The sequence below is a fragment of the Ptychodera flava genome, chromosome 10 (assembly GCF_041260155.1).
Source record: "Ptychodera flava strain L36383 chromosome 10, AS_Pfla_20210202, whole genome shotgun sequence".
Lineage (NCBI taxonomy): Eukaryota > Metazoa > Hemichordata > Enteropneusta > Ptychoderidae > Ptychodera > Ptychodera flava.
Window position 1 is genome coordinate 1,361,404 of NC_091937.1, and position 11,207 is coordinate 1,372,610.

Genomic DNA, 11,207 nt, shown 5'->3' on the forward strand with positions numbered 1-11,207 from the left:
GATATATCAGCAGTGGAAACGACATGAAAGATAGTTGCTCATTTGCATATTTAATGAACTTTCCTAATTAGGGATATATATCTAATTTGACTTAATCAAAATGAAAATAGTCTGTGAATCTAGTTTTGGGTTTTAGTGCATATGCAGTGCATATGTAGGTTTGTTATACAACAATGGAACTATTTAGATCTCCGGTTCATAGTTCACACTCGCAATATCGCAATGTTGAATCATACTGATTGACAACCTTCTTGTATACATAATACATGTTTACTCATAGACTGACACCGAGAAAAGTATATAAATCAAAGTGTTTCAGCCAGCGTGCGGCATTGCGACATTTGACGCAATTTTTTTTGTTTTGTCCCGATAAAATAACCGTTGTGGGTCACCATGACGCAATCTGAGTGTGGCCATATTTTAGTGGCTATTGAATTTTTAGACAGTGCCTCCTGGACAGAAAACTACGGCTAACAATAAAATGTTGTAAGATGTTGAAACAGTTTACCCTCCTTCCTACAAAGTTGCAATGTATTGAAACAGTTTACTCTCCTTTCTACTAAGTTACAAATTCCCTGGTACGTAAAACAAACATTGTTGCTGTTCGATACTACAATACATCACGGAGGCACCATGAATACACTGAGGCTTGGTTCTGCATAGAGGAGTGCCGCGTACCGGTCGTCCTGAGTTCAGGTTTTACCTACATTGCTTGCATCAAAATTTGGCCTGCAGCTACTCAGTTTGATAGTAAAAACCATAATTTCTAAGGAAACTTTCACAAACAGAGTCATTGTACAAGTGAAAAGGAGAAAAACTGAGGTTTTCTGAAAGGTCAAATCTGGGTCATTTCACGTGATGTCATAAATGACGACCCCTTAAGTACACAATTATGGTTCAAAAGAAACCACCTAGGGAGCGCCAATAGGTACAATCTTATGTTAAAAAGAAATTTCTTGGTGCCTTCCAATTTAAATGGCATTTAGCTTGACTGTCAGTTTTAAATTCTACTTTATTAAGAGTCATGGCAAAGGGAAATTGTCAACAGTACTTGCAGTAAGCATATTCATTTTCAAATCTTCACATTTGAGAGCTGCAATTTTGCATGGTAACTTAACATCAAAGCAACAATTCAAAAGTAGAGCTATTAAAATTGTCCATTTGGCATATTTCAAACTGCTATAACTTATACAAGAAATGGTGTGATTCTGAATGATTTTGATATTTCTGCAGATTCCACCAGTTTAATGATACAATAGTGAACATCACTAGACATTTCTTGATGATATCAAAATATAAATGAAAATATTTCTTGGCTAAAATGTTATCATAATCTTTAAAACAATGATTACTCTAAAACATTGGGAAATTAAATGAACAATACCAATATTGTGTATTGTTTTACAGGATTCTGGTTTGGCAAAACCATTTTTGTCTCAAGAAAAATACTTATGCTTAAGATGCTATTGAGCCTGCTTGATCACAACTATGACACAACACCAGGGCCTTAAACACCACAATAATTGTATCTACATTGCCACTATGCTACCCAATGCTTTCTTCTGCATGGAAAATTTTTATCTGTGTGGCTCACAAAATTTTCATCATGACTTAAAAACTGCATAAATTTGCCACATTAGGAGCTTGTAGCTTAAATGTATTAAGTTGTCATTCTGTGAACACTGACAGAATGCTACAGAAATATTCTGTATCTTTGGTAATATACACTTCACATTGCTACCTGATTTTTAGAATTGCCACCTAATTTTATTTCTGGTGGTAAAAGTTTACCACCAGAAATGAAAAAATATTTCTATCACTTTAATGTCATAAAAACACAGATAATTAATGCAATAAAAACTGAACAAATATTTCTTTAATGTAAAATACAAAACATTTTGATTTGAAAAATTAAGAACTCCTGAATACCAAGAAAGTTGTTGCCACACTTGAGATCATAAACTGCCTAAAATATGTTCAAAGTGGCTACAAGATTTTTGATTTGGCTAATGAGTTGGCTAATCATCTTGGTGACTTAGGGGGAGCCCTACAGTTTATGTGCATACCACGTGGTAGCAGTAAACTTATGGTACTGCAAGTTTCATGTCGGCACAATTTTGCACAACACCATTGGCCTACTGACCGTTAATGCACTCACCTGACTTGCCTATTGAACATCAAATATAGTACCAGGTTATAATGACACATAATGACACTGTACTGTGCTGTTTTATTGAAATACATTACGTGTCCCCCAAAAATTGAATTTGTCCCCCATTCAGACCTACTATGGGTCACTGTGTCCCCATGCAAGCAAAAGCTGGCTGAAACACTGTAAATCAAAGCGGAGGTTCCTGGAAAACACAAAGTTAACTTTGAACAGGCTTCGAATTCTAGTGCTAGTGTTTTCATAAAATCTCTCTTCAAAGCATACTGACTCAAGGACAAGTTAACACTGCAGATCACTGCATACATCGAGCAATGCGCTTCACGTCTTAAGCAGTAAAAACAAAATGCAGAGTAAAATCGATACATTTGAAGTCATTTTTTATCCCAGGCAGATAAAGAGGATAAGTGATTGTGTGAGAAAGGGCGATTAAGAGGATATTGAAGTACGCTATGTAAATCCTCTGTCGTTTTGTTCCTAAATCCGACATTGATTGATGATTATCACTTATCTTGAAAGACGTCACCATTCACATCAATTTGTCGTTTAAGAGGTGTTGCTAAGCAACATGATACTTCGAAATCTGACAGCATTTCAAATAATGACGAAATGTGTAAGGCACACTTGACACGAGGTTGTAACTAAATCAAAGAACAAACAAACGGATCTGTTGTATTTTTTTCAGAAGAGATCATTTCGGTTGTGACAACTGGTAATCTAGACTGAAAGATTGAATCGTGTATGGGTGTGTACAAACTCCAACCCCAAACACAACCACATGTGTTTGGTTGGAGTTGGCAGAATATCCTTTATTCTACTGGTAAGCCACCAAAGTCGACATTGCATGATGCTACGATGAACCGTACGTAGAGTAATTATCACAGATAGACTTCTTCTGTTCGTTGTACAATTTTGTAGAGCTTATTTTGCTCTCGCGACAACTACTCGTTTTAAACTGTGTCACTGGAAAAAGTATGAGGCGCTTTGAACTCATACTATATATATATATATATATATATATATATATATATATATATATATATATATTATATATATATATATATAATATATTGTTATGTAGGTCATTTACCCCACACTCATCATGACCTGAGTTCAATTAGTCTAGAACATTCTCAAGGTCACTGCCCTTGATGACCTCACAACCTTGAATTCAATTAGTCATGTTTGGAATGTTCTGGAAAGTTGATTAGTTGTGTAAGGGAGATAATTTTAGAACAGTAATTAGCATGTCAATAAAAGTTCTAGATTGTTCTTATATGCCTTTATAAAAGGGACGTGCACAGCTTCCAGTCAGACTTTTGGGATCGTGTCTCTTGTGTGTTACTAAACTCCAGCAGTAGTCATTCTCAAGACTTTTCAAGACCTTCACTGTCAACGCTGGATTTATACTGTGGACTTTATGCAGCTTCAAGCCTGCAAGCCAAAGGACTGTTCATTCATCCGACTGACTGTTACAACTCTGAGACTGGAGCTTTGCCGTCCCAGCTGAGATAAGTAATCTGTACACTTTTAAAGCTTGTACTCTATCCCTGACTTAGCAATTAGTTTTATTTTTGTAATAAATTTGTTTAAACGTTAACTGCTGAGTTCACCCTTTTGTTCGTTTCTCTGCACGTAACAAAATTGGGGGCTCGTCCGGGAGACGAATATTTTGAGCCGTTTGACAACATTTTGACAGCCTTTTCAAAACTATTGTATACTGTGAACTCAGCGAAATTCAATCATGGCGGAATTCAAGCCAGACGAATTTATGGATGACCTTGATCAGGACACATTTAATTCCCTCAGAAAAGACGACCTCATAGCACTGGCCAATTTCCTTAAAGTAGATGTCAAAAGATCTATGCGCAAGAGGGAAATACAGTACCGTATTGCCAAACATCTAGTTGATTTAGGCCAATTTGAGGAATCCACCTTGAAAGATTATGAGCCTGAGTCTTCCTTCGAACTCAAAAAATTAGAATTAGAAATACAGGCAGATTTGGAGCTTAAGAAATTGGAATTAGAAAAGGAAAAATTGCAAATGGAAGAAAGGGAAAGGCAGGAAAAATTACAAATGAAAGACAAAGAATTACAAATGGAAGAAAGACAGAGAGAAAAGGAGAGAGAATTGGAAGAACATCGACTACAGTTAGAAATGAGACGTTTAGAGCTTGGACAGTCAGGAAAATTCTTCCCTTCAGACAAGTTTGACATCACTAAGCATTTCAGGTTGGTTCCCCCGTTCCAAGAAAAGGATGTTGATAAATATTTCCTACATTTTGAGAAAATTGCTCAGAGTCTGAACTGGCCTAAGGAGTCCTGGTCTATGCTTTTGCAGAGTGCTTTGGTGGGTAAAGCCAGAGAAATTTACATTCAGTTGTCAGTAGAGCAGGCTTCAGATTATGATTCTGTGAAGGAATTAATTCTCAAGGGCTATGAGTTGGTGCCTGAAGCTTACCGTCAGAAATTTAGGGATTGTGAGAAGGTGAAGGATCAAACTTATGTTGAATTTGCTCGAACAAAAGAACAACTGTTTGATCGTTGGTGTTCTTCGGAAAAGGTCAGTCAGAATTATGACAAATTACGACAGCTTGTTTTGATTGAGGAATTTAAAAGGTGCATCCGGAGTGACATCAAGACATTTATCAATGAACAAAAGGCAGATACATTGGAGGTTGCTGCACGTTTGGCCGATGATTATTCATTGACCCACAAATCTTCCTTTCTCAGCAAACCATCCCAGTCCTTTTCATACAGAAACAATGCAGGTAAATTTAACTCCTCCTTTTCATCCAAGAATTTCTCAAAGGACAGTAGAAAATCAAATGACAACAGTTCACAAAATTCAAGTAACACTCCCACATCATCAGATCCCAAGTCTCAATCTCCTTCTGACAAAAAGTTCGGTACACTTTCTTGTAATTATTGTAAGAAAGACGGCCATTTAATGTCAGATTGTTTCAAATTGAAAAGAAAACGTGAAGGTCAAAGTAGTCAAAGTGGATCTAAGCCCACCGGCTTTATTTCTTCATCAACTCGATTAGAGTCTAATAATGTGTGCAACACATTTTCTGAGGTTAAATCCCTCTCATCCCCAATTAATGAGGTCAAGGTCAATTCTTCTCAAGATAGCATTATGGGTATTTTCGAACCATTTATTCACGATGGTTTTATATCACTTTCTAGTGATTTTTCTTCCGCTACCCCTGTCAAAATTTTAAGAGATACCGGGGCTTCCCAGTCTCTTTTGTTGGCAGATACCCTGCCGTTTCTGAAAAGTCATTTTCAGGTTCTAAAGTTCTTATTAAGGGGGTAGATTGCAATGACTACATTCCTGTTCCTCTCCATAATGTCTATTTGTCTTCGGACTTTGTTTCTGGACCTGTGGCTTTAGGTATTAGGCCTTTTTTGCCTTTCGAAGGGATTCACCTTCTTCTTGGAAACGACCTTGCTGGGGACAAGGTCATCGCTAATCCACTTGTGACTGATAATCCTAGTTTAGATCAGGATCCAGAGCCAATTGAACAAGAGATACCCGATTTATTTCCTTCATGTGCCATTACTCGAGCCATGTCAAAGAAAACTTCCGAGAATCAAAATACTCTCAAGAATAATGTCACAGATGTTGACTTAAATGACACCTTTCTCAGTCAGGTGTTTGACACGGATCATTCCGTTATCCCTCGTGGATTTGAAACTTCCAGTAAAACTTCTGCTGACCAAAGTCAGACATTTTCTAGATCAAATCTCATTGCAGAACAACACAAAGACCCAGATATTTTGTCGTTGTTTGACAGGGTAGATGATGAAGGTAAAACTTCAGATAGCTCTGTTTCCTATTATACAAAATCTGGTATTCTCATGCGTAAATGGAGACCTCCAGATGTCTTGGTTGATGACGATTGGGCTATAAAACATCAAATTGTGGTTCCAAAGCCCTATCGTGCTGAAATATTGCGCCTGGCTCATGAAACCCCCTGGGCTGGTCACTTAGGAGTCAGGAAAACTTATCATAAAATTCTCAGTCACTTTTATTGGCCTAATCTCAGGCAGGATGTAGCACATTTCTGTAAAACTTGTCACACATGTCAAATGGTAGGAAAGCCAAATCAGACCATTCCAAAGGCCCCTTTACAGCCAATTCCTGCATTTCAAGAACCATTTAGTAGGATACTAATAGACTGTGTTGGGCCCCTACCAAAAACAAGATCAGGAAATGAGTACATGTTGACAATTATGTGTACATCAACTCGGTTCCCCGAAGCCATACCACTGAGAAATATAAAGACAAAGACTATAGTGAGAGCTTTAGTCAAATTTTTCACTTTATTCGGCCTCCCTAAATGTGTCCAGTCCGATCAAGGCTCCAACTTTATGTCTGGAATTTTTCAACAAGTAATGGATCAGCTAGGCATTAAACAGTATAGGTCATCCGCCTATCATCCAGAAAGTCAGGGTGCTCTTGAGCGATTTCATCAAACTTTGAAAAACATGATTAGGACCTACTGTTTTGACACAGAGAAGCAGTGGGATGAAGGAATTCATTTTTTGCTCTTTGCTGTTAGAGAGTCAATTCAAGAGTCTCTTGGTTTTAGCCCATTTGAGCTTGTATTTGGACATACAGTCCGTGGCCCACTTAAGCTCGCTAAAGAGAAATTCCTATCAGACGATGATGATTGTCTGAATATTTTACAATATGTGTCAGATTTTTGTACAAAACTCTCTAAGGCATGTGAATTAGCCAGAGAAAATCTTGAGTCATCTCAGCAGTCAATGAAAATCAAATATGATAAAAAACACCTCAAAACGGAAGTTTGAACCAGGTCAAAAAGTTCTTGTTCTACTTCCAGTTCCTGGCAAACCACTCCATGCTCGTTACTTTGGGCCATACCTAATTGATAAGAAATTGAGTGATTTAAATTACATCATAAAAACACCTGACAGACGAAAACAAAAACAGCTATGTCACATAAATATGCTTAAGCCATATTTGGATAGGATAATCCTACTATAACTCAGCCTGTCAGTGCAGTCAGTTCAAACCATTATGAAGATAGTGATACTGAAACTGACTTGAGTGAAAATACTCTAAACTCAAAGCTGGGCTCGGTCAAGCTTCAGAACTCAGAAATCCTGGAGAAGCTGGAGTCTACAAAGTTGGCACACCTCCAGCCAGAACAACAACAACAGGTGAAAGAACTGCTCCACGAATATAAACACCTGTTTCAAGATGTTCCAACGAGGACGAACGTCATCTATCACGACGTTGATGTTGGGGACAGTAAGCCTGTAAAACAACATCCATACAGACTGAATCCGACAAAAGCGAAATATCTCCAGGAAGAAGTCAAATACCTGCTGGACAATGACTTTATTGAACCCAGTAAAAGTAACTGGAGTTCGCCGTGCATACTTGTTCCCAAATCAGATCACAGTTATCGTATGTGCACGGACTTTAGGAAGGTCAACACTTTAACAAAGACAGACACTTTCCCAATACCGAGGATTGATGACTGCGTCGACCGAGTGGGAAAAGCCAAGTACGTGACGAAATTTGACCTACTGAAGGGATTTTGGCAAGTCCCTCTGACGGATCGTGCTCGTGAAATATCCGCCTTTGTTACACCAGACGGATTGTTCAGTACAAGGTGATGCCATTCGGAATGAAGAACTCTCCGGCAACGTTCCAACGGATGATCAACGACGTCATATCCGGGCTAGACGGGTGTGCAGCTTACGTTGACGACGTCGTCCTGTATAGTGACACCTGGGAGGAACACATCAAGCTCATGCGGAAGTTCTTTGAGAGACTGAGTAAAGCAATGTTGACTGTCAACCTTGCCAAATCTGAGTTTGGTTGGGCGAGGGTAACTTACCTCGGACATACTGTAGGACAGGGTGAGGTAAAACCTGTTGATGCCAAAATCAGTCCCATTTCAAGTTTTCCCATACAAAACTGCAAACGACAACTCATGCACTTTCTCGGTATGGCTGGTTACTACAGAAAATTCTGTCCAAATTTCTCCACAATTACTGAGCCTTTGACTAACTTACTTAAAAAGAAAGTAAAGTTTGTTTTGTCAGAGCAATGCCAACAGGCAAACACTTAAAGCCATACTGCAATGTGCTCCAGTGTTGTCTGCACCAGATTTCACTTTGCCATTCAAATAAGCTGTGGATGCTAGTGATACGGCTGCTGGTGTTGTTTTATTGCAAGAGGATGGTCATGGTGTAGATCATTCTGTTTGCTATTTTTCACGCAAATTTAACAAATCCCAGAGAAACTACTCTACTATTGAAAAAGAGTGTTTATCTTTGATATTACCTTTACAGCATTTTGAAGTTTATTTTACTTCTTCAAATCAGCCAATAGTGGTTTATATTGATCACAACCCTCTTGTTTTTCTGCAGAAATTTAAAGGCAAAAATCAGATATTGCTAAGATGGAGTTTAATGTACAGGAGTTTAATCTTGATATTAGACATATCAAAGGCAGAGACAATTTAATTGCAGACTGTCTCTCTCGTATTTAGAGTTTATTGTTGTTCACTTTCAAGAAGTTTTACTTTAGAAAAAAAAAATTTGAGTACTTAAATCCTTTTCAAGATTACATTTGCAAAAGAAAGATTTTTCTTTGAAAAATTTTCTTTTTTTTGAGAGGGGTGTGTTATGTAGGTCATTTACCCCACACTCATCATGACCTGAGTTCAATTAGTCTAGAACATTCTCAAGGTCACTGCCCTTGATGACCTCACAACCTTGAATTCAATTAGTCATGTTTGGAATGTTCTGGAAAGTTGATTAGTTGTGTAAGGGAGATAATTTTAGAACAGTAATTAGCATGTCAATAAAGTTCTAGATTGTTCTTATATGCCTTTATAAAAGGGACGTGCACAGCTTCCAGTCAGACTTTTGGGATCGTGTCTCTTTGTGTGTTACTAAACTCCAGCAGTAGTCATTCTCAAGACTTTTCAAGACCTTCACTGTCAACGCTGGATTTATACTGTGGACTTTATGCAGCTTCAAGCCTGCAAGCCAAAGGACTGTTCATTCATCCGACTGACTGTTACAACTCTGAGACTGGAGCTTTGCCGTCCCAGCTGAGATAAGTAATCTGTACACTTTTAAAGCTTGTACTCTATCCCTGACTTAGCAATTAGTTTTATTTTTGTAATAAATTTTGTTTAAACGTTAACTGCTGAGTTCACCCTTTTGTTCGTTTTCTCTGCACGTAACAATATATATATATATATATATATATATATATAGAGAGAGAGAGAGAGAGAGAGAGAGAGAGAGAGATTATTTTAACGAGACTCCATTTATTAGAGGATAAATTTTCACAAGAGATACTCTTCGAAAAGACACAGACCTATCAATCAATCCATGATGGTGATAATTGTTTCGATTTTTTTCATTCACCTCGTGTCTGTGATTCAACATTAACTCTTACATTTAAAGGTATACAGTCACCTGTAATCTAAATATGCCCATATATGGTCAAAGGGGCGTTCCTTGGTATTCAAAATGCCCATGCGAGGGCGCTATTTTTTAAAAAGCGGCCACCCGCTAAATATCTGTGATTGGTTAGATTTTCTTTCCATGGTAACTGTGGCAAAATTGGAATAGGTGACAGTGTACCTTTAATACTTTCTCATTTCTGCGCCTAGTAGAGCACTGTATAGCAGACATTAGGCACATAAAAAGTGTATATTATTATTATTATTATTATTATTATTATTATTATTATTATATTTACTTTCTTAAAGATGTGTATAATAACACTTATATATGAGTACTGGCGTATTTATTCTCGCCGTTGAGTTTCGTCTTCAATAATTTGCATTTCATTTCAGTCAGATATGTAGGTTGACATAAGATCGTTATGTATGATGCGCAAGATCATGGTCCGTTAGCGTACATTATCGGTGAAAATCATGTCAATCGTACATTATCGGTGAAAATCATGTCAATCGTACATTATCGGTGAAAATCATGTCAATCGTACATTATCGGTGAAAATCATGTCAATCGTACATTATCGGTGAAAATCATGTCAAATTACTGTATGCCTGGACTAAATGGTGGACGTTCAACAACCTCTTAAAAGGACAACGAAAAACTAACATGTTTGCAAGGGCCAGGTTTGAAATGACTACAATAAAAGAACATCACATACAAAAAACGGCCAGCATTGCATGAAGATGAACCGTACTTAAACGTTAGGTGTTGAATTCAAGGTTTTTATCGCGTTGAGGCGAAATCGGTAATTTAAGATGCGTCATCGATGTGATTTCTAAAAAAACAATTAAATGTGGTTTGCGAGTATAAAGTCATCTAAAGTCTAGATTTTCAAAAGTTACACACAAAAAAAATAGAGATAACAATATATCATACAAGAAAAAAACGATTGGAACTAACTTTGGATAATGTTGTAATGTTGGTTTAATCTGCAAATGCAATCTCATCTGCTTTTCTTTTTTGTTTATGCAATATACATGTTTTATGGGTAATTTGTAATAGTAATATTACAACTTTCAGTCATAGGGCACCTAACAATTTTGATAAATTTGAACAATTAAAAGTTCAAATTTGTCCTTTTAGTAAATCATTAACGCAATGAAAACATGAACTTTCGAACGCTGTAAAGTTTTTTTATTCAGATAGTAAAGTGCATGCAAATCGGGGCGACTTTTGTTCAGGTACAAACTTTTGACCCTCCAGCTGGTCACCTTTCGCAGCGTGACACTGTAAGTAGTTTTAAATTCCATAAAAATCACCTGTACAATGGTTTAAAAGGCAAACAAATCAAATAAGGCTATCCATTTACATCTACTCCCAACGCTATAAAATTGAATTATATCAAGGTAACACAGTCTGACGTGATCAAAATGCGAAATCACGTAAAAAGCTGAATCTCAGTGCACTTTCCAAAGCAAATCCAACACGCATGTGGCAATGCATGCGGAAACAAAGGAAAGAAATTGACTTCGTCAGTATTCATTCTTTCGCCTATCAATTACTTCTTGTAACCCTG